The sequence below is a fragment of the Micropterus dolomieu genome, linkage group LG19, assembly GCF_021292245.1.
Source record: "Micropterus dolomieu isolate WLL.071019.BEF.003 ecotype Adirondacks linkage group LG19, ASM2129224v1, whole genome shotgun sequence".
NCBI lineage: Eukaryota > Metazoa > Chordata > Actinopteri > Centrarchiformes > Centrarchidae > Micropterus > Micropterus dolomieu.
In genome coordinates this window covers 33,555,954-33,580,323 of record NC_060168.1, presented here as the reverse complement: position 1 = coordinate 33,580,323, position 24,370 = coordinate 33,555,954, and the positions used below count along the sequence as shown (strand labels likewise).

General features: G+C 40.6%; 2 long non-coding RNA genes across 3 annotated transcripts in view; one reads left to right on the top strand and one right to left on the bottom strand.

Annotated features, from left to right (window-relative positions):
• The window catches only part of LOC123957091, a 2,737-nt gene extending 1,483 nt beyond the window's left edge, over positions 1 to 1,254 (bottom strand). The window contains exon 1 of the long non-coding RNA XR_006821714.1: positions 1,205 to 1,254. This is a non-coding gene — a long non-coding RNA (uncharacterized LOC123957091). The remainder of the gene's footprint in view (positions 1 to 1,204) is intronic.
• Positions 1,255 to 8,868: 7,614 nt separating this feature from the next.
• LOC123957928 lies at positions 8,869 to 15,282 on the top strand. Of its 2 annotated transcripts, none has more exons than XR_006821937.1 (3): positions 8,869 to 9,074; positions 13,019 to 13,091; positions 14,282 to 15,282. It is a non-coding gene; the product is annotated as an uncharacterized LOC123957928 (long non-coding RNA). The 2 variants fall into 2 exon arrangements; XR_006821938.1 differs by having other exon boundaries at positions 8,869 to 9,078.
• Positions 15,283 to 24,370: the final 9,088 nt, after the last annotated feature.

Below are 24,370 nucleotides of genomic sequence, written 5' to 3'. Positions count from 1 at the left end.
GCTAGCACAACTTTAGCAGGGCTAAGCTACCAGTGATCGTACACTAGCTGATGCAGCACTAAGCTAGCACAACTTTAGCAGGGCTAAGCTACCAGTGATCGTACACTAGCTGATGCAGCACTAAGCTAGCACAACTTTAGCAGGGCTAAGCTACCAGTGATCGTACACTAGCTGATACAGCACTAAGCAAACAAAACATCAGCAGGGCTAAGCTACCAGTGATCGTACACTAGGTGATACAGCACTAAGCAAACAAAACATTAGCTGGGCTAAGCTACCAGTGATCATGCAATAACTGATACAGCACTAAGCTAGCACAACTTTTGCAGGGCTAAGCTACCAGTGATCGTTACTGTTGGGCTTCTGTAAATAGCATCATAGAGTACGGTCTAGACCTGCTCTTTTATGAAAAGCGCTGTGAGATAACTATTGTTGTGATTTGGCGCTATATAAATAAAATTGAATTGAATTGAATTGAATCGTACACTAGCTGATACAGCACTCAGCTAGCACAACCTTTGCAGGGCTAAACTAACAGTGATCGTACACTAGCTGATACAGCATTAAGCTAGCACAGCTTTAGCAGGGCTAAGCTACCAGTGATCGTACATTAGCTGATACAGCATTAAGCTAGCACAACTTTAGCAGGGCTAAATTACCAGTGATCGTACACTAGCTGATACAGCATTAAGCTAGCACAACTTTAGCAGGGCTAAGCTACCAGTGATCGTACACTAGCTGATACAGCATTAAACTAGCACAACTTTAGCAGGGCTAAGCTACCAGTGATCGTACACTAGCTGATACAGCATTAAGCTAGCACAACTTTAGCAGGGCTAAACTACCAGTGATCGTACACTAGCTGATACAGCATTAAGCTAGCACAACTTTAGCAGGGCTAAACTACCAGTGATCGTACACTAGCTGATACAGCATTAAGCTAGCACAACTTTAGCAGGGCTAAGCTACCAGTGATCATACACTAGCTGATACAGCATTAAGCTAGCACAACTTTAGCAGGGCTAAACTACCAGTGATCGTACACTAGCTGATACAGCATTAAGCTAGCACAACTTTAGCAGGGCTAAGCTACCAGTGATCGTACACTAGCAGATACAGCACTAAGCTAGCACAAATTAGTAGGGCAATAATAGAGCACTAAGCAAACAAAACATTAGCAGGACTAATGCTGCATTTCATTTACCTCAGAAGTTGGAGGTCGGAGCTGGGAATGATATCACACCCGAGTTGACGGTGTTCCAGTTAACAAGTCGGAAAACCTCGCTCGGCCAGCTGTTAAAAAAACACATTGTGCGGTATTTACTCACACTAAACACTGTAGCAACACGACCACAGACAGCTGTTGGACAGCTGTCATGCAATAGCTAATACAGCACTAAGCTAGCACAACTTTTGCAGGGCTAAGCTACCAGTGATCGTACACTAGCTAATACAGCACTAAGCTAACACAACTTTAGCAGGGCAATAATAAACAAAATAATTAGCAGGACTAAGCTACCAGTGATTGTACAATAGCTAACAAAGCACTAAGCTAACGTATCATCTTAACATTTTGCAAAATTCCAAAGTAATGTTGTGCTAGCTTAATATTAGCTTCCGATACTAAATTGCAGATTTATGCAGGACATCAGTTTCTTTGAATTAGTGAAGTTAAAGGAAGTTTAAAATACGGAAAGCTGTTATGAAGACGTGAAAGACACAGCTTGCTTGCTCTTCAGGAACAACAGCTAAAGATGCAGTCAGAAGCAGGCAGTTTTAATGTTATTTAGATTTCAGTTAACAACAGTAATATACACCATTACATAAGTATTGATCAATTCAGTTGTCTTGTTATTAACAATAATACTTGTAATTTTATTACATATATTACATACATATATTCACATACACACACATATATATATATATATGTGTGTGTGTGTGTGTATATATATATATGTGTGTGTGTGTGTGTGTGTTTGTATATATACGTATGTATGTATATATATATATATATATATATATATATATATTAGATCTATTGAATGTACTATTTGTTGATTTATTTTAACGTAGTGGCTCATATGTTGAATTTACCTTGCAGGTGCAGCACATGTTATTTTTCACACACATTCAGTTTTACCGTAAACCAACATTTAACAGACAATTTGGTGTATTTTTGTGAAGTGTAAGAGAAAATATCAGATGTGATTCTGTGGTCAGACACAAGAAATTCTACAATGTAGTAAAAGGATTTGTCTTTTTACTTTACAACGTTACATCAACTTTTAATTGTTTTGTATTTTACTGTTTCTGTTCATTTCTTGCAATAGATGGAACTGAATGTTAAAACTGGTCTGACGGACATGATTCATTTGTAATTAGAAATTTACTGTGTGCTGAGTGACAACATGTATATATCTATGGGAGAAATGACATTAAACTGCTTTAACAGGTTACTGTCTGATGTGATGATGGTGATTTTTGGTTTTACTTAACTTATTTTAAAATATTTTCAGACCTCCAACAAACAAATTTTGTGTTCATGTGTTTCAGAAATAGAGATTCATTATGACCTTTCTCAGTTTCTTCATTTACACGATATGTTTTGGAAACAAAATAGATAAATAAAATCAGAGACAATCTTATTTACCGGACTTAAAATTTTCTGCACTGAATTAAAATTCAATCAAATTTAAATCAACTTCTTAATTAGTCGATTTCTTTGAAGCATCTTTATTTTAATTGAATCTGTTTCATTTCTCTCAGTATTCTTCTACTGATGTATTTTAATTTAACTTACCCCGATCTTCACCTGTTAGTTTTGTTATTTTATGTGATTGTAAGATGTGCTAAACTACATTTCCTGATATTAATAAACGTGTGATTTATTATTTGATCAAACTTGCACCAAGTTGATTTTTGCAGGTTATAAGTGGAAGCTTTCTGTTTCTGTTATTTTTATACAGGGAAATATATCTGACAGATTTAATTAAAATAAATATAATAATATAAGATATATAATAGATATATAATATAATTGTATTTCTCTTGATTTCTACATCAAACACAAACAGCTGCTGTTTTTTTAACAGATTCTGTAAATTCATTTGAATCCAGCTGAAACCGGATTGAGCTGTAAAATGTAAACAATGTGAAATGTAAAATAGTTTATTGAATTTGACAAATATATAAATGTACAATAGCTCAGCTGATAGATTTCCACAACACTTGAATTGTTTCAGATATAAATGTCAAACATAATCAACTGTGTTTTTTGACCTTTACAGTCAGATACAGAAGAGCTCAGAGTTTAACATGCGGTCTGTGGCTCCACCTGTCGTACTCTGTTGTACTACTGACACTACTACGTATACTACTACAGGTACTACTGTCCATTTTGGTTTGGTTCTAGGAGAAAGAAGAAAAATACTTGAATTGGCACTACATAAATAAAACTGGAATGAACTGAACAAAACGTATAAAAGTAATTTAATACATTAAATGTTAATTTGTTGAAAATGTTTTCATACATACATTATATATTACTACACTCCTTTCTGTTCAGATCTTTATTGTCCCACAAGAGGAAATTCTTCTTGCAGCAATCGTCTTAAAAACACAAATGTAAAACATGAAAAAAACACAGTTAAAGATGTTAGAGTGCTGCAGAGTAAAACAGGGCGAGTGGCAAAAGCAGTCTACAATTTCATGACGTCCGAACAGCCTCCGTCAGATGAGGAAGCCCGTGTGACAGCACCGAAAGCTCTGGAGCCGCTACTCAATGGACGCTTCTGTCAAAAACTGTATTTTATTTGACTTTGCATATTGAGCTAATTTTGTCAGGATAAATCTTTTATTTTCTCAGAGACATAAATAAATAAACACATCCAGAGCAGAATATCCGGTTTCATTATTATTATTAAAAAGAGTCATATTACACAATATTTAGTCATTAATTCCACATTTGTTTCACTGTAAGTTTTATGTATTTTAAGTGTTTTAAGTGTTTTTGAACTATCCACCACAGAGGGATCACGGGATGCCAGTGATGTTATTATGTAGAACATCTACATAATAACATAAATTAAATGTTTTATTCCAGACAAGGAAAATTATTTTATACAGTAAATAAACAAAAATAAAAATAAATGTGCACATTTTAGAACACAGTAACAAGTTTTTCACGAGTTTCATTATTTTAAAAATCAAACTATCCGTCAGTGTTTAATTAATCTGAAAGATTTTTTACAGGTTTTTTCTGATTGCTTAGCCACCATTTTTTTAACTTTTGCTATTTTTGCTAAAAATCTACACACTAACCAGGAAACCTCACACACACAAAAAGCAAAACATAATATCTCCTGCAAAACTCTAAAATTGTGTTTCTGCATCACAAACCCTCTTTGAATAACTGCAGGATGCAAAAACTACGCTCTGAAAAACACTTTCTGTGTGAACGCCTCAGCGGTTCGCACTCAAGTTTTGTCGTGCATGTAGGACAGTAAAAATACACAGGTGTCCAAAAGTATGCATGTTTATTCCCAACACTCTCAATACAAATAAGTTTTTTATTTTCCTCAAAATGTTCTCTGCAACACTCAAATACAAACCGTTAGAAACAAGAATCAGGCTTCATCTCGTCTTCTTTGTGGTATCAGCTGTACGATTTCATCACATCAGAGATTTAATGATCTAAAAGTGTTGAATGAAAATGGGAAAAATAGTGCAGCAAACCAGAGACGGATGTTTCTAGCAGTGTGTTATAAAAGTACAGCGTAAAGCAGAGAACGTGCATTCAGTTTGGCACTGTTTGTAAAAGCATGGCCTCAGAGTGTTAAAGGCTTCAGAAAAAGTGCTTCCAAACTCGCTGTTAGTCTTTATGCATTCAGAAGAAATGACTTTAGCCGTATTTAATGTCTTTAAATGTGTATTTGTTGAGAGGTTTGACTCTGACAGAGTTTTTTAAGGCTCAGACTGTGTGATGTGGTTTTTAAAACAGTCCTGCAGCACCACCTGATGGTCAACACTGACAACATGACATGTTCAGAGGAAAGAAGAGATCTCACAGGCTTTTAATGCTACTTCTCACAGTCAACTCAGCTGAAACAACCAAGAGACAAAAGAAGAGATCTCTAAATGAAAAGTCTAATTTCATTTCTCCTGGACATGAGAAAAGTATAGTGTGGAAACACATTCAGTTATCAGGCAGAACCAGGTCCCAGTTTGGGTTCAGGAATCAGACAACATCACCACTTTAGACTGGACTTTAGACTTTTCTGTTTGATAAAGAATAAATATTAGCTGTGTATTTTAACATGCTGTATTTTATTCCTGTGTATTTTGTGTAAGTGTATTGGGACCGAGTCATTTGGTGATTTTGCACTTTAAAGAAAACTTGATTGATTTAATGTTGAGAGAAAGAGTTAAAAGAAACTCAGCTATGATTTTGAGGATCTCATGAGTTCCTCTCAAATATGCCTCAGTTGTCTCAACGTGACCTCAGGAGCGAATAACTCATCTGTACTCAGATCTTAAGAAGATATCTCTAAATGATCTTAAATTAAGTCTAATTTAAGTCTCCTGAACGTGAGATCAGAGGAAAAAAACCCTCCAAGATATTTCTCAGTTTAGTCTTCACAGGAGTGGACAATAAAGTACTTATTCTCAAATATTTACTTCAGTCAAATATTGAGGTGTTTGCAGTTGAGTATTTTCATTTTAGGAGGTTTTATACTTTTACCCCTCTACATATCCTGTGTTGTACTTAAGTTGTCATAAGACTGTCATGGCCAGAATAACTGGAACACAAACCACTGCGACGTGATGTTTAGAGATTAATTTATTAAGGACTGACGCAAGAACTGAGATACTGTGATGCAGAATGAGCACTTTTACTGATTGATTATTCAGACAAAGGCAACAAGAAGTAAAGGGTCTGTGGCAGCCACAACAGAAATAATTCAGATATATATATATATACACATATATACATAATGTGGCCTTTTATTGTGGCCAGTGCTCACTAACACAGATTTTGACAGATTTGTGAACAATCTTTGAGAGAAATAGGCCTTTTGTGTAGATAGAGAAAGTCTCAGATCTTTGAGTTTAGCTCATGATGAATGGGGGCAAAAACAAAAGTGTTGCGTTTATAATTTTGTTCAGTATTTTGAAGAAATATTCAGTGTAGTAATAAATCAGTAAGGGGTCTCAGGTTCCTCCCCAAGAACATGTTGAATATTAAACTCTTAATTTCTGGAAACATTTTCTGCACCAATTTATGGTGTAAATATTTTTAATTTCATTTGATCTAACTCGGGTTCTCAGCCCCCCGACCCACAAAGCTGGCAAGGTGGTTGACCTCGTTCTTGTCTGAAACTGTCCCACCGAGTGCCCAACAGTTACACCTCTACACATGTCTGACCACTATTTCATTCAGTTCACGGTCTGCCTACAGGAACAGCCCATTGTTCCAGCACCGTTTGTCTCACACCTCCGTAACCTCCGTAACCTCCGTAAACTGTCTCCAGCTCACTTTGCCTCAGCGGTAGCTTCCGCTCTACCTTCCCTCAACACATTTTCCTCACTTGAGGTCAACGATGCCACACAATCTCTGTGCTCTACACTGAGCTCGTGCCTGGATAGCCTGTGTCCTCTATCCACCAAGCCTGCTCGCCCAAACCAGCCCCACCCGTGGCTAACTGGTACCATCCGAGGGCTCCGTACTGATCTCAGAGCGGCTGAAAGAAAATGGCAAAAGACCCTGCCGACCTTAAGGGCTACCAACTGCTCCTTCTCTTACCACTGCTATGCAGACGATACGCAACTCTACCTATCCTTCCCGCCAGATGATCCCACCGTCTCGGCGTGGATCACGGACTGTTTCTCGGACATATCTGCATGGATGAAGTCTCGCCACTTTCAACTCAACCTCTCTAAGACTGACCACCATAACATCAAACTACAAACTGACTCGTCAACCATCAGTCCAACCAGGGTGGTGAGAAACTTGGGTGTAATGATTGATGACCAGCTGTCCTTTTCAGACCATGTTGCTGCTGTCTCTCGGTCATGCTTTGCTCTATACAACATCAGAAAAATCAGGCCCTACCTCACTCAACCCGCCACCCAGCTGCTGGTACAGGCCATGGTTCTCTCTCTGCCCTCCTAGCAGGTCTCCCAGCTTGTGCGGCGAAACCCTTACAAATGGTTCAGAACGCAGCAGCGCGTCTGGTTTTTGATCAGCCCAAAAGGACTCATGTCACTCCATTACTCAGTGACCTCCACTGGCTCCCCGTGGCCTCCAGAATCAAATTCAAGTCACTGATGCTGCATACAGAGTGACTACTGGGTCTGCACCATCTACCTAAACTCCGTAATACAAACTTACGTCCCTTCTCGGCCGCTACGCTCCTCCAACGAACGCCGCCTGGCTCTGCCATCCCTTCACACAAAGCAATCCCAGTCCCGGCTGTTCTCATCTGTGACACCACGATGGTGACGATGGTGGAACGAGCTACCGCACGCCATCAGAGCAGGGGCGTCCCTCTCTAACTTCAAGAAGCTCTTGAAAACTCATCTCTTCCGAGAACACTTCCTCTTATAACACCGCTAACTCCTAACCTCTAACATGCACTTCCTGTGCTCTTCTTCTTCTATCCCCTACAATGATCTTGTATTGATTGCACTTTTTGTTAACTCTAACTTCTTTCCCATGGTGTTTACCACGCTGATGCGATATGTGCCACTAGCACTTACTAGTATTTACCGCTGCTTTTATTAATATGTATTGTCAGTTGTAGATCTGTATTTGATGCTCTGTTAATGTTTGTATGTTGTTCCTCAAATGTAAGTCGCTTTGGATAAAAGTGCCAAATGAGTAAATGTAATTATATAAATATATAAAGGGACCAACACAAATCAGGTGACAAAAAAAATAAAATATAACAGAATGTAATGCTGCTTGTTTTTTAGATTAAGTTACTTCTTTTGGACAATTCACATTCTTTTCTTCTATATTTAAATTGCATTTCATGTTTTCGTATTGTGCAAATAAACCTTTCTCAAAGCATTTTCATTTGTTGTTGCAGGACAGTTTTCAGAGCATTTATTTATATCAATTTATATATATATATATATAAATAAAGTAGCTGAATACATTAATTTAACATTATGCATCATCATTGTAAGAGCAGGTTTGCATCACATTACATCTTTGAAGCAGGTGAGTCCTCCGCTCCAGCAGGAGGCGCTGATGCTCCGTGTCTCCGTTTACCAGCCGCATCACACCACAGAAGAAGAAGAAGAAGAAGACACGGTGACACCTACTGGTCACTTCGTCTCTCACATAGAGGCACGTGTCTGAACCACTACCCCATAGAGAACTTGCTCATGTTCAGAATCTGAATACTTTATTGATCTATGAGGGTGAATTTTTTGTTGCAGATACAGACTAGAAATAGCAGGTAGTTGAAGTTAGTGAGTACAGAATATAATAAAGTATCCCAATCTAAGAATATAATAATAAATGTGGATATCTACAGTATTACACAGAAGTGTAAAGATAATTAGCAGGAAAGATAAAGGCCCTAGTGTAATAATGATTAATAATAATGAGTGCTGGCAGTGATGAGGTGTAATGGATTAAAAATCAGTAAAGTTAAAAGTAAAGAATGATGAATGAAAAGCGGAACAATGTCTCACATTTGTTATATGTCAAGAGTTTTATTCAGAAATATTCAGATGTTTTGGGGCTGAGTAATAATAATAATAATAATAATTGACATCTCCAGCAACATGGAACATTTGTTGTCTTTGTTTTTGCCATCATAGGCCTGCAGGTGCGGATCTACTACAGCACGTCGCTCCAATACATCAAAGGATTGTGGGTCCTTGGATCAAACCTGTTAAATGAGTTAGAGGCTGATGTCGGTTTGTTCAAACACTGTGAATGAGGCGTAGAAGCGGCAGGTGCGCCACCTGTCGAAACAGGAGGCTTCACTGCGTCTGCGCTTCGGGATCTCGACACAGCGTCGACACGTCAGTATCGAGCGTCTCATCCCTGCCGAACGGTAGGTGAGCAATTTATTTTACGATCGATTAATACATATTTTAACAGGTTATAAACTTTATCTTATCGTCTACAGTATTTACTTCGACATTAACTGAACATGAACTCGTTTAACAGGGCACCAAAACACAGACAGAGGGACTAGCTTAAACATTAGCTTACAAACATGCTAAACTTCGCCATTAGCTAACATAATGTGTTAGCAGGTGCTGCACCGGACATTACCTGTTGGTAGCGATGGGAAATAACGAGATGCATTTTCTCAAGTTCTGTACTTAAGTAGATATTTTAGGTACTTGTACTTTAAAAGAGTATTTCCATTTCCTGCTACTTTTACTCCACTGAGCTAACGTTACATTTCACAGGATACATGAGGTAACGTTACTTTTTGCTCCACTAACGTTAGTTATATGTTCATTTTAGTTACTTTGTTTGCTCAGATTATTAAAACAAATGATAATAAATAAGAATTCAATTACTTTATAATATTGTAGTAAATTTTTTTATTGTTTTTGCTTGAAAAATTACTGAAACAATAAATAGATTAAAGGGGCATTATGGAGTTTTCAGCGGCCACTAGCGGCGCGGTTCTAAGATTGCAACCAGGCGTGTGCTCATACGCGTGCTCGCTTGAACTCATGAGCGAGTATAATCCAAAACACAACCGCTTTCATACAGAAATCTTGCAATATACGCAGAAACACCGGCATGCAGGTTGTGGCTTTTCACTCAGACATGTTCAGGCTCTGTTACTTCAGCGTTCCCGTCTCAGAGGCAGATCAACACCGTCATTCAGCGCAGCGAGCCGCATATCGGCTCAGTCCTCCCGGTGTGACACCAAAATGTGAGACCTACCAGATTCTGTGACCCAAAAGGGAAGTTAAGCGCCAGAGGCTTTGTTGCTGACACCAAAGTACTTGGTTGGGTTTATTGGTTTAGGCACCAAAAGGACTTGGTTGGGTTTGTGGGTTTAGGCACCGAAAGGACTTGGTTGGGTTTGTGGGTTTAGGCACCGAAAGGACTTGGTTGAGTTTAGGCACCGAAAGGACTTGGTTGAGTTTAGGCACCGAAAGGACTTGGTTGGGCTTATGGGTTTAGGCACCGAAAGGACTTGGTTGGGTTTAGGCACCGAAAGGACTTGGTTGGGTTTAGGCACCGAAAGGACTTGGTTGGGTTTAGGCACCGAAAGTACTTGGTTGAGTTTAGGCACCGAAAGTACTTGGTTGAGTTTAGGCACCGAATGGAAATAGTTGGGTTCATGGGTTTAGGCACCGAAAGTACTTGGTTGGGTTTAGGCACCGAAAGTACTTGGTTGGGTTTAGGCACCGAAAGTACTTGGTTGGGTTTAGGCACCGAAAGTACTTGGTTGGTTTTAGGCACCGAAAGTACTTGGTTGGGTTTATGGGTTTAGGCACCGAAAGGACTTGGTTGAGTTTAGGCACCGAAGGTACTTGGTTGGGTTTAGGCACCGAACGTACTTGGTTGAGTTTAGGCACCGAATGGAAATAGTTGGGTTCATGGGTTTAGGCACCGAAAGTACTTTGTTGGGTTTAGGCACCGAAAGGACTTGGTTGGGTTTAGGCACCGAAAGGACTTGGTTGGGTTTAGGCACCGAAAGGACTTGGTTGGATTTATGTACCGAAAGGACTTGGTTGGGTTTAGGCACCGAAAGGAAATATTTGGGTTTAGGCAACGAACGTACTTGGTTGGGTTTAGGTACCGAAAGGACTTGGTTGGGTTTAGGCACCGAAAGGACTTGGTTGGGTTTAGGCACCGAAAGTACTTGGTTGGGTTTAGGCACCGAAAGTACTTGGTTGAGTTTAGGCACCGAAAGGAAATATTTGGGTTTAGGCACCGAAAGTACTTGGTTGGGTTTAGGCACCGAACGTACTTGGTTGGGTTTAGGCAACGAACGTACTTGGTTGGGTTTAGGCACCGAAAGGACTTGGTTGGGTTTAGGCACCGAAAGGACTTGGTTGGGTTTAGGCACCGAAAGGACTTGGTTGGGTTTAGGCACCGAAAGGACTTGGTTGGGTTTAGGCACCGAAAGGACTTGGTTGGGTTTAGGCAACGAACGGACTTGGTTGGATTTAGGCACCGAAAGGACTTGGTTGGGTTTAGGCACCGAAAGGACTTGGTTGGGTTTAGGCACCGAAAGGACTTGGTTGGGTTTAGGCACCGAAAGGACTTGGTTGGGTTTAGGCACCGAAAGTACTTGGTTGGGTTTAGGCACCGAAAGGACTTGGTTGGGTTTAGGCACCGAAAGGACTTGGTTGGGTTTAGGCACCGAAAGGAAATATTTGGGTTTAGGCACCGAAAGGAAATATTTGGGTTTAGGCACCGAAAGGACTTGGTTGGGTTTATGGGTTTAAGCAACGAACGTACTTGGTTGGGTTTAGGTACCGAAAGGACTTGGTTGGGTTTAGGCACCGAAAGGAAATATTTGGGTTTAGGCACCGAAAGGACTTGGTTATGGTTAGGAAAACATCGTCGTTTGGGTGTAGTCACAGAATCTGATAGGTCACAGATTTTGGTGTTACACATGAAAAAGGCAGAGTGCCAGCTTCACACAACATGCTGGACACTCAGGTAAACTCCCACTGCAACGTTACAGTAATAGATTTATCAGCTGCAGGTCGAACTAATCCACGCTCGTAACATGATCACAGTACGTTTACTGCATTTAGCCAACGTGCTACATCGTTAGCTCGCCTGCTGCTTTCAGTAACCATCTTTACTATCTGTGTATCTTCCACCGGAGGCTCAGCAGTGTCAGCACAGCTAAGTGTACTGGATGATAATGAAACGGGCAGTGAGCTGGACTGAATATCATAACGAGATTGTCTCACACTTTATAACAGCTAGACCGCTGTAAGTAACTTTTCTGTAGTGTCATAATTTCTCGCAGGTTAAATCAACACTTTGACATAATACCGGTGGCACACAGGATAGTGACATGGGTGGCGTTAGTTGGTGAAGTAATGTGGAAAGCGATATTACTTTGCACTGGAAAACATTAGCAACTGCTCGGCGTTAGCCGGTGTTGTGCTGAATTCTGCCTGCCTGCCGAGAACTGCACGCACCTCGCGGGTGATAACGGTCATTTATGCTGAGAAAAGAGGTGGATGCAAATCTCAAAATTTGATCTGCCGAATTATGCGTCCACCTCTTTAGGTCCTTTTCAGACCTTTGCTGTGCTCACTGATGAAACGGCGTTATCATTACATATATTTACTGAATGTCAAGGAATGGTGCTTCTACTAAGTGTATTAGAATATTAAAGACTTTAAACGTTCATAAAATATGTACTTCGAATCATTTAATACCATTGATGGACCCCACAAAGAATATTATAGTGTAGTATTTGGAGGTGCATGCATTTCTCGGCAGGCAGGCAGGCAAAACTCGGCATAACAGCGGCGAGCTAACGTGACTTTCTCTGTGTTTCTGCAGCTTTACTAATGCTCACTTAGTTCTTACTCGACATCATCTGAACCTGTTTGGTCTGATTGGCTTCAGCACATAAACCTTTACTGCTGTTTTGGATCCTGTGTTTTGCCGTGAGCCGGTTGTTTTACGGCGTTAGCGGACCGCATGTCGTTAGCTGCCGTGTTGCCGCTGTAGTCTGAGAGGCTCGGGAGCGCGAACAGGGCTGAATCCGACCCGGAGACCTCACGTTAAAAGCAGAATAGTGGCTGATGCAAGCAACGGAGAAAACAGGCGTGGGCTTCATCAAGTGAGTTTTGAGCCCACTGACAACAAGGCAATGACAATAAGTAATTTCACTGAAAAACTACTTAATGCCCCTTTAACAATTAAGAAGAAGAAGATATACTTTATTGATACTTACTGATTAGTCGATCATCTAGTTCTCTTTGACTCTGTGAATACATGGTGACAGTTATCGGCAGACTGTGTTGTTAAAATGTATTCGTTGTCTTCCAGGATGCGAAGCTGCTCGAGCAGAAGCAGAGTTTAGAAGACAGAAGAGGTGAAATGACAAAGATCAGGTTTTCAGGTACTGTGTTTATTTCTGTTCAGCTGCTGCTGTTTCTGAGCAAGCTGAGGACTCCTTTACATTCTGCACTTAACAGGCTTTTAGACTTAAACTGTGCTTTCATGCTGGTTTCACACAACGCGATGCCGGCGGTGCGGATATTATTTATTTATTATATATATTATATATATTATTAGTGCAAAGACTCAGAGGGACATTTCGCAGCAGTTTACCGGCGGGAGGAGCTCAGAGTTAATTGCTTTTCTGTATTTTTTGGGATTAAAACGTTGATTTATCTTCACTCGAGCTTCTCAGCAGCGAGCTGTTGTTATTGTAGCTGCAGAGCTCTGAGGGTCGACTTCGTATTTATACAGACCGACACACTAAGAGAAAAGTAAGAGAGGAAGCTGAACTACCTGGTAAGTTCAGAAAATATGTGTTACTTGATTCCAGCTGTAGTTGTACTTTACTATGGAGGAAGTTAGCATAGCATCGCCCTGATCGAGCCAAACTCCATTCAGAAAACAAACCATTTTAAAAGTTGTTAGCTTGTCATCTTGCTGACAGACCTGACAAAGCATGACTTATTGTTAATAATGGGCACCATGTTGTAGTTATTTTAGCATCAGTTTGATCCGTTTATTGCAACTCAATCACAGCAAAATGTTTATTTTGTGTTCATACTAGAGGTGGGATTCTCTGGGCACCTTACGATTCGATTCCGATTCAGAGGGATGCGATTTATAAAAAGATTTGCGATGCATCTTGATCATCATTTTTTTTTTCTATACAGGATCTCTGGCTAATTACTAAGCATTTAATTTGAGCATTAAAATCCAAAAGAAACATCTCCTAATTAGCTTTAAAGGACTAGTTTGCATTGATTTACTTCATGGTCCCATTTCTTGAACAGCCAGCTGTCAGACTGAAAACAGAAATATAATTATCAGGATGTTCAGTCTGTGTACAGGACAGAACTGTACACCAGTTTAGTTAAGCTCGTACCTGATGGTCTCAGCCCTTGACTAGTAGGCAAGTTAGTACTAATGACATACAGCTAATTAATCTAACTTTGTTACTAATTTAACATCATTAACAGCCAAAAAACGTGCTGTACAGGGGAGATTTTTCGACATTTGGTAATTGAGTCAGAATCTTCCATGTCTGCATCGCGATGCATGTAAGAATGGATTTTTTCTCCCGCCTCTAAGTCAGACAGCTTCAGAGTGTTTGGAGAGGACCGGGCAGAGCGGAGGGCGGAGTCTCAGCTGGCTGACAGAGAGCAGCTGAGTGACGGCGAGCTCTGGAGGAGTTAGCCGCGGCGCCGCTGAAGCTTTGGACAAATAAAGACCTGCAGTGGGATTCTGCTCTGATAATGGAGCCGTTTACCGTCGATCCAAACTCCATTCAGAAAACAAGCATTTTAAAAGTTGTTGTCCTGATATTACGATATTTGATTCTCCACGATTATGTCTCCACGATCTGCCTTTTCATAGAGATCGTTAGTATCGCGCTACAGTACGCAGTCTATCAGTTTGGTTCTGTGGCTCTGTACATGCAGCTGACAGCTGTTCTGTCAACATCGCAAGTCAGCTGCCTCGCTGCCTGCGTCCTACGCTGTCTACAAAGGCAACACTGGAACTGCTGGGCCTCATAAAGTTAACAGTGTAGTTGTCCCCTGGCTGCTCTGCCTCAACTCTCCGGGATTTACGGAGTTTGCTGATGAACAGAAAATGTTACTGGTTGCTAAAGTTACTGCTAACCGCGGCTAACAAGCTGCCGTTAGCGCAGTTACCCTAATGGTCATAGCTGACTCAGCCCGGAGAGGGAGCTCGGAGCCCCTAGGAGTGTGTTAGTTTTTAACGTTACACCTCTGCTTGAGCACTGGAGGTTTCAGGCCAGGATAACGTCAGCGAGCGGTCAACGAAACCGCGTCTTGTGTCTTGAAGAACAGATACATTTACTAAACTGATAAGTTAACTCTATCTGTCTGTATCTGAGGCAAGTGAGCTCAGTTAGCAGCGCTGCTAGCTGTCCGACACTGTATTCCCTAACTGGCCTCTGTCTGTCTCGGAGGCTGCGAACCAGTCCGCACCATAGATTATATAAAAAGGTCTGTTCAGCGTTATTAGCAACGCCAGTCAATATCTGTAACAAGTGCCCCTCCCTGTCTTTGTGTTTTTAAATATGCAGAAGAAAACAGCACATTCATTCACAGGAAAATCAAATAAAAAAATGTCTATTAAAAACTTTTTTATTAAAAACAGAACGAGTCAGTTCTTTGTTGTTTACTTTAATCATTAGTCTACATCGTATACGATTCATAAAGTAGTTGTTTTTCTCTTTTAAACCAATAACTTGCAAAATAGTGTTAAAAACCAACATGAAAATGAATCGTGATACGATATTTTTGCCACATCGCCCACCCCTTGTCCTGCTGTCAGAGCTGACATATCATGATGCATCATGTTGTTGTTATTTCAGCATCGTTTTGATCCGTTTATTGCAACTAAATCACAGCAAAATGTTTACTTTAGTTTCATGTAGTAATGGCGGGTTGTGTTGTGTGAACACAGTCCGGCGATAAAACCCATTCGAGAAAAGCGCAGCGAGGATAAAATTCACGTTTGGTCATTTTACACTATCAAATTAAGATGCCATATGATAATGGGATTTGGTGATGTGTTTGAATCCACATTTAGTCGCCTTAGATGATAAAATTCATAGAAAATATTATTTAGCTCATAAATAAATTCAGAACTTAAAGATACAGTCCCCTCCAGAAGTCTTTGAACGGCGAGTCAGATTCCTTTGTTTTAGTTGTTCACTGAAGACATTTGGGTTTAAGATCAAAAGATGAGACAAGAGTTCAGAATTTCAGCTCTCATTTCCTGGTATTCACGTCTAGATGTGTTAAACATCTCAGGACAAAACCACCCTTTGTTTGAACCCACCCATTTTTCAAGTGAGCAAAACTACTGGAACATGTGACTGACAGATGTTTGTTGTTGCCCAGCTGTTGCCTTTTAGGCTGATTGTCCAAACATTAAATAGAAAAGTTTTCATCCTTGGTTCAAACCTATAAAGACTGCATTTCCTGTTAAAGAGGATAAACCAACATGAAGACCAGAGAGCTGTCTGTGGGAGAAAAACAAGCCGCTGTCAAGCTGAGAAAAGAAGGAAAATCGAGCAGAGCCGTCGGACAAACATTGGGCACAACAACGTGGAACGTCCTGAAAAAGAAAGAAACTACTGGTGTACTGAGCAACAGACGTCCAACAGGTCGGCCAAGCAAAACAACAGCAGCAGCTGATGACAGAAATATGGTGAGAGCTGTGAAGAAAACATCAGCAGCGACCTCCACAGTGCAGAGTGAAGGTATCACAATCCACTGCTGGAAGAAGACTCAGAGAGCAGAAATATAGAGGCCGCACCACAAGATGCAAACCTCTCATCAGCAGCAAGAATCACAAGGCCAGACTGAAATCTGTACAGAGATGAGCCGCAAAAGTCTGATGGACTGATGAGACCAAGATTAATCTCCAGCAAAGTGATGAAAGGCCAAAGTGTGGAGAAAGAAAGGAACTGCTGATGATCCGAAGCGTACGAGCTCATCTGTGAAGCCTGCTGGAGGTGATGTCACGGCTGCTTCTGGAACAGGCTCAGTAATATTTATTGATGATGAACTGATGATGTCGCAGCAGAATGAATTCAGAAGAGGACAGAAACACTTTGTCTGCCAGTTTACAGAGAAATGCATTGAAACTAATGTGGAGGAAGTTTATCCTGCAGCAGGACAATGAGCCAACAAAACAAAGGACTTCATCAGGGGAAAAGGTTTTAGACGGGCCAAGTCAATCAGCTGACCTTCACCCAGCATGCATTTCACCTCCTGAAGAGGAGACTGAAGAGAGAAACACCCCGAAACAAACAAGAAGTGAAAGAAGCTGCGGTAAAAGCCTGGAACAGTTTGGTGATGCTGATGAGTCGCACTTGAGGCAGTTATTGCAAGCGAGAGTTCTGCCACCAAATATTAAATCTTATTTACTTTAAGATTATTTGTTCCTTTTACTTTTGGTCACTTGAAAAATGGGTGGGTTCAAACAAAGGGTGGTTTTGTCCTGAGTTGTTTAACTCATCTAGACGTGAAAACCAGGAAATAAAAGCTGAAATTCTGAACTCTTGTCTCATCTTTTGATCTTAAACCCAAATGTCTTCAGTGAACAACAAAAACCCTTCTGGAGGGGACTGTACAGTGTGCGTCCATCTGTACTTTACACAGGCGCATGTCCACTCAGGCCTCTACGCAGACCTCTCCTGAAAGAATCAGGAGCAAAGTGAAAGCACAGAAAACCAGGGAAGGATTCACGATCCACCAGCAGCAGCCACAGAATCTGCAGCTGATGTGAACAGAACAGTAATAACTTCAGTAAAACAGAACCAGGGGAACGTGTTGCTGTCGGGAGGCAGGTAGAAGGATCACACACTGGCATCCTCTGCAGAGGCTCTTTCACACAACATGGAGGAGAAACTGGTTTAAATTTGTGTAATATGATAACAGTAGATAAAATGTTTTATCTGTATTTAATAGTAGAGCTGCATCATTTGGAGAAAAGTCATATTGCGATTTTTTTTTTGGCCAACATTGTGATTATGATGGAACAAATGGTCCTCTGAGTCTGCTCGCTTAGTTATCAAGGAATGTGCAAAATCCTGACATTTTGAAATGTGTGTTTCTCAACTTGAACAAAGTGAAACAATATTTAGAACAATAACTAGTAAACCAGATGTAAAACAGAACAAGGGGAGCAGATGTTGGCGCGCCGGCTCAGTGTCCGTCTGTCTGATGCAGAGTCTCCATCCACAACCTGGAGGAGGACCTGGACACCAGTGTGTTCAATAAAGTATAACAATAAGATATCAAATACTGCATTTCATATAATAGTGTACTTTTTTTTAGCTCTAGTTGAGTATTAAATGCAGTTACAGCTGTTTCATTTCTGTGGGTTGTTTTAAAAATTTCCTTGTGAAAGCAAAAGGCTCTTCATCGGTCTCTGATTTATTGATTCTAAGTACTAATTAGGCCTGACCCCCAATAGTCGAAGATTTGATGGTTCGATGGGCGGAGCCTGATTCGACGGTCAATCTAACAGTCGAAGCTTCGCAGGGAAACGAGGATCGTGCCATTTTGGCTCACAGAACTATCAGTTTTCTCCCAGCAAGTTAATATGCAGCCTGTTACAACGTTTAATGCTGTAAATAAAAATGTGAAAAGAAACAAGCTTTTAATAAGGTTTTTAAAGTGTGTGAATAAATCCTCCATTGTAACCTCGGGGCGTCGGTGCGCATGTGCCGAGTCGTCCGCACCTCACGGGACTACCGGATAATTTATCACCGTTGATGAACCGCACAAAGAAAGAGGGAGAGAGAGAGAGAAAGGGTCTTCAAAAAGCCTCAGTTTAGCTTTAAATTTACAGTGTAAGTTGAATGAATAGAGAGTGCAGCTCTGCAGCTGCTCAACATTAAAGCGGAGCCACCGTGTGTAACATGTGTGATTTAAACTCTCTTTACGTCGTCCAGGAGAACGTCAGCCTCTCCTGCATGTCGGACGACCCCGGGTGGTTTGTCTTCTGTCTTAATCTGCCCTGTCTCTGACTGAGACTCTCACATTAAAGCATGTTGTTTCTGTTGATGTTTAGTTTGCAGTCTGAAGCTCCCACATGTTCCGACCAAACCAGAGGAGACGGGGAAATCCCCAGATTCCTGCTGCCGTCTGACTTCACTGAACTTCACTACAAAACACATTTTAATTCACGCGAATCCAGATTTTATGCAACAGATGTTGTTCTTAAGTGTCGAAACCTCTAATAACCCCGGTCGCACTTGATTTCATTTTGGGATCATTTATATTTGGATTTTTTTCTTAACTTTGTGCAGAACTTTAAGCGAGAGGAAGGATGTGACAAAATGCTTAAAAGACATTGTTTAATTTACGTGGGACGCCTGCAGACTTATCTGGACGGTGGTGAAACACTTCTACACTTAGTTGGTTTCAGATTTCTGGATAAAGAAATAAAAAAAAAAAAATAAAAAAAATGCTGGTGGGTGTTTGTTACAAGCAGAGGTGAAAAAAGGTGAAGGCAGAATTTATTGCCACGTTCAGGTGGATATTTAAGGTGAGGTCATCGTAACAAGCCAGGAAGTCTTGTTCTCTCTCTGTGTTCAGCGTCGTGGTCGTGTCGGACGGACGTGTGCACGTTGTCGGTGCGATTGAATGTTGGGGCTGCAGAGCGGGAAAACCCCTCACGCTGTTCTGGTAGGACCAGTGGGAGGAGGAGGAGGATGATCATGTTTCTGACTCACCAAACGTCTCTGCCAGGCCGTCTTTAGCAGACATATGTAATTATTTGCCTTGTTAATTGATGAATTTATGCCCTGTGGTTCTGTGTTATTTGTACATAAATGTCTGCGATTTCCTCTAAAGTTTGGTGGAAAGAAGTTTGTCAGAGAAAATTTCCCTAAACGAAGTGCAAGAAGATTTTTGGATAACTTCCAGGAAGTTATTAGGATATTATTTGGAAATGTTAAATGGCTTTCAAAGATGAAACAAACACTTGCTGACGAATGATGACATGAAAGCAGCTTTAGTCGGAAGGGAAGTTAAGTTTTTCAGGGGAATAAAGTGACAGTGGATGATAATAAATAATTAATCTGAGGTAATTATTTATCAGAAGTTGCCAACAACCAGTAAACTGCTGTAACTTCTGCTTGTAGTTCTTGTTGAGTAAGTCAAAATTAAGTTATTGAGCTTTATTTATTCCAAAATAAATAAACAAAATGACACTGAAAACTGAATCAATCCTTTTTTTAATTTAAAAATCTCCCTGCTCTCAGGTCTGATTGCTTTATTTCTGCTCTTTAAATAATTACAGAGACGCTTGGAAATACGTTTATCTGTAAGCATATTTTAAATGGTTTAAACTATTTTGTTTTAAAGTAATGTTAAATTAATTATGTGCGCGAGTTCTTAATTCAGGAGCATGATTATTTGAGAGCAGAAATTAGTGACGCACATCAGTTTGTAACCAAAATTAAGTAATTCACAAGTAAATGATTGGTTTGTGTGCATGAATTAGTTTGATATCTAACAAAAATATAACTTTCAAACATGTGGTTCCTACCTGTGACGTTCCTCATGGAGCATTTATTGATGAGTTAATGATCTTATGAAAGTCTTTTAATGTATAATTCATATAAAACAGCCAGTAGAAACATTTTTTTAAATACTTTAATCTCACTGAAAAATTTTATTTCCTCTTTTATAATCTTCTTCAGTTCATGTCTGTGAAGATTCTCAGCCATCCAGATTATAGAACTGACGAAGCTGCTTGATTTTAATTTGCTGGGCTCTCCAGTGCGACCAGTTTAGTCACACATGCCCCTAAAAATAGAAACGTGCGAACGGGAAAAATTATTTACGAGCACAGTGTGCGAGAAAAGATTTCTACCATAACCACCTCCGCCCCGCCGCTATCTGTTCAAAACACAGTCGGACTTAGGGATGTCACGAGAGCCGAGTGTGTCCGAGTACCAAGTCCATACCTAAAATCTTGTTTTGCAAGGCACCGAAGATCAAACACGTGGAAGATGGCGACAAGTGCAGCTGCAGCTCCGCCTCGACTCGGAACGTGGAAACCGGGTGCAGTTAAAGCCTGGAGTTCTCCCAGTTCTGGTATCTGCTGGAGAGCTATTTTAACTCAAAATCACCAAAGGTGTCGATGCAGTTTGCAGCTCTAAGAACCGAACGTCTGTCCAACGCTCCTGTTACTGTAGGAGGAGTCAGGACAATACGATCCATTTCACTCAATATCAATCAATAACTTCCAGTATAGCTAGAGACCACCTGGAAACATTTCATACCTGTGAGTTTGTAAAGAAAAGTTAAGTAATTAATTTAATAATTAAATATGTACAGTGTAAAGGTGTAATTTCAATATCTTGCTCATTTATGACAATGTAGACATTAAACCACCTCCCATCTGTCCTGGACTTCCTCCCACTGCTGTTAGTCGGTTCAGATGTTGTTATTAAAGGAGTGTATGCTGAAGTTTGCGGGATTTATTTATTTATCTGGTATTGAGAATCAAGGAATGTTTCTGGTATCGACAGCAAAATGTCTGCCTTTCCTCAGTCGGGTCCCGGTGGGCGGGTCGATCTGCGTCCATTTCAGTAGCTTGTTCTCCAAAAACATGAGTGAATTAAAAGCTGTTTTCATTGTGACAACTTTTATAAAGCTTTGACAGTATTTTTTGGCCCATGTCGAACGTCCAGTGACCAAAACACACACACACACACACACACACACACACACACACACACACACACACACACACACACACACACACACACACACACAGTATGAATATGATTGATTCATAATAAATATTTTTTGTTAATAAACTGTGTGTAACTTAAACCTTCTTCACTGTGCTCCTACATTTCTTTGAAAGGTCAGCGTAGAGCCCTGATTTGACTTTTTTTGTACATTGTTGTTTCCAATGAACGATTTAAATTCCAGTCAAAACTTTGTACACATTGTCTCTCGGTGCAACAAGACATCAGGAGAATTATGCAGCAGATCTGAGCTCCGTGTGTTCAGTTTCGCAGCCGACACAGCAGAGACGACGAGCTGAGTTTTGGGTTAAAGAAGCTTTTGAAGAGTCTTGTGCTGGCCTGGACCTGTCCGGGTTAAACTACTTACTAACACACAGACACACATACACACCTCTGCTGTGTTTCCTGTCTGTTGGGAATTTCCTCCCATGACACCCACATGTAATTACAAGGAAGTGGCGTTGCGTCACAAACTTGAAGGGCATTGAGTTTCGTCTTGGAGATGAAAGTTTGGCAACCAGAGGTGTAATATCTGTGTTAGCGCCCACTCTGGCCCAGAAACCCTGACAGGTTCAGCCCTGTGTTGTGACGGACAGATCGCCGTCCTACTTCACATTCATACGTCTGCATGTCGCTCTGTGCGGCCACAGACTGTTGACAGCTGCGGGTGGAGTGGAAAAACACTTCTGTTAAAGATAAAGCGAGAAAGAAAAAAGGGCGTATCTAGTCTGTGATGTTCGATTCATGTTTCTGGACTCAGTTCCTGTTGTAATTTCGTATTTCAAAGCTCTGTTTAATCTGACTTCATGCATTATTCAGAGATGATGATGAACTGAATGGAAATGAGTTCTATTTTTATTGTGTTACCTGGGCGTCAGGATGGTTTGCGCATTTTGCAGTTAGGAACATATCATAAATATTACATAAAAGAAGGTAATATTAGACGTTACCTGTCGGTACTAAGACGGCCGTAAAATAGTATCATGATATTGCAAGTTATTCTCGACAATATGTGTCTACAGAGATAAAGATGATGACAATATAATTGTGATAATGTAATGATAGAAGTGCAGCCGTTGGTCAGATGTATGCAGCAGCATTATTATATTCTTAGATTTTTTTATACTTTAGAGAACATAATAAAGTTTTACTTACCAATTCTATTCCTTAAGGGCCTGTGTCCACCGAAATGTTTTTTTCCTGAGGCCAGCATCTTTCTTTCAATTTATTGCAACATGAGCAACTTGGTGAAAACGCCAGCAGCGTGACTCGGCGCTGTGCGTCTGTTCCACGCTGGACGCTGAGCGTTTTTTTCCCCCGGTCAGAGAGTTGGAAACACTTTGGGCTAAACGCAGCGCTCGTCACTGTCACTTTTTACCTAGCCGTCCAATCACAGTGCAGGAGGGATGAATGAAAGGAAGGTGCCTCCAAAGCGCACCCTGGCGCTCCCAGCTAGGCGTTTTCAGCTGGTAAAAAAAAACGCTTTAGTGGACGCAGGCCCTAAATGCGAGTATCCGTAAGAAACAAGTTTCCCCTCTGGGATAAAGGATTCTCATTCTGATGAAAACAGTCCTGCTAATCACTGTCCAACTTGAAACTAACTTCAGCTCCGTGCAGACCGTGTGGAGCTGGTGATAATCAAACTAACTTCAGTCTGCTCTCCTCAATCAATCGATCGATCAATTGATTGAGGACATTACATTATAACCGCGATACGAGTCACTCGTATCGCGGTTATAATGTAGTTACCAAACGTTCAGACTCCTCCACAGCGGAGCCAGCAGATAATAATGTTAATCATGTCATACGACACGTTTTAAGATCTTTAGCATCTTTACATACATTTTTATCTTTCAACATCTGACAGACTGTATCCCGCTCTCTGTTAAACCACCAGCCACTAGGGTTGGGTGTCGTTTAAAATTCTGAAGATACCAGTACCAAAACCAGTACCCTTAAAGTGATACCAATAAAGTACTTCATTCTATACCTTGCTATTTTTTTTGTTGTTAAATTTTTCATATGTTTGTTTGGCACATACGGGTGCAGGCACGTGAGGAAAAAAAGCCGTGCTCTTCTCTTTCTTTTAGTGTGTTGCTTGTGTGTTTGGCTGCAAGCAAAACCATACAAATAGTAATTTTTTGCCGCGATCTGTTTACAAAAAGTATCGAATGAAGGACTGGAGACGTTTCGATATTACTCGATACTGGGCTGTTTCGGTCGATACCTTAAAGGTATCGCTACTCAATAACCATCCCTACCAGCCACGCTCTGAAATCTATAGGGGGAAGTGATGGCGCTTGATGAGAGACCCGGGTTCAATCTCCCACAGTGACCCATACACCTATGTGCCCCTGAGCAAGACACGTAACCCTGAGGCCCCATCCACACTACAGCGTTTTTGTTTAAAAACGGTGTTTTAAAACGAATACTATCTCCGTCCACAGCAGCTCAGAGCTGATCTCTGTCTGTATTAAAACGACTGAAAACACACATCTAGTGGCCGTTCAGATACACTGGACGTGCGAGTCCCGGTGTAAACATGAAGCCGATGGTCTGTTCCGAAGTTACAGAAGATTTGGCGAAAGAATAAAGAAATGGCAGACGAAGAATCAGACCAGGAGTTAAAAGCGGCGGTGGTGGCAGAAAACAGACTGGGAGTCTTAGCAAAGTAAACGGCGACATGCACAGTACAAGTGTAGGCTGTGAGTGTTGTTTACAGGTGCTGGTCATATAATTAGAATATCATCAAAAAGTTGATTTATTTCAGTAATTCCATTCAAAAAGTGAAACTTGTATAATGTATACATTCATTCCACACAGACTGATATATTTCAAGTGTTCATTCCTTTTAATTTTGATGATTATAACTGACAACTAATGAAAACCCCAAAATCAGTATCTCT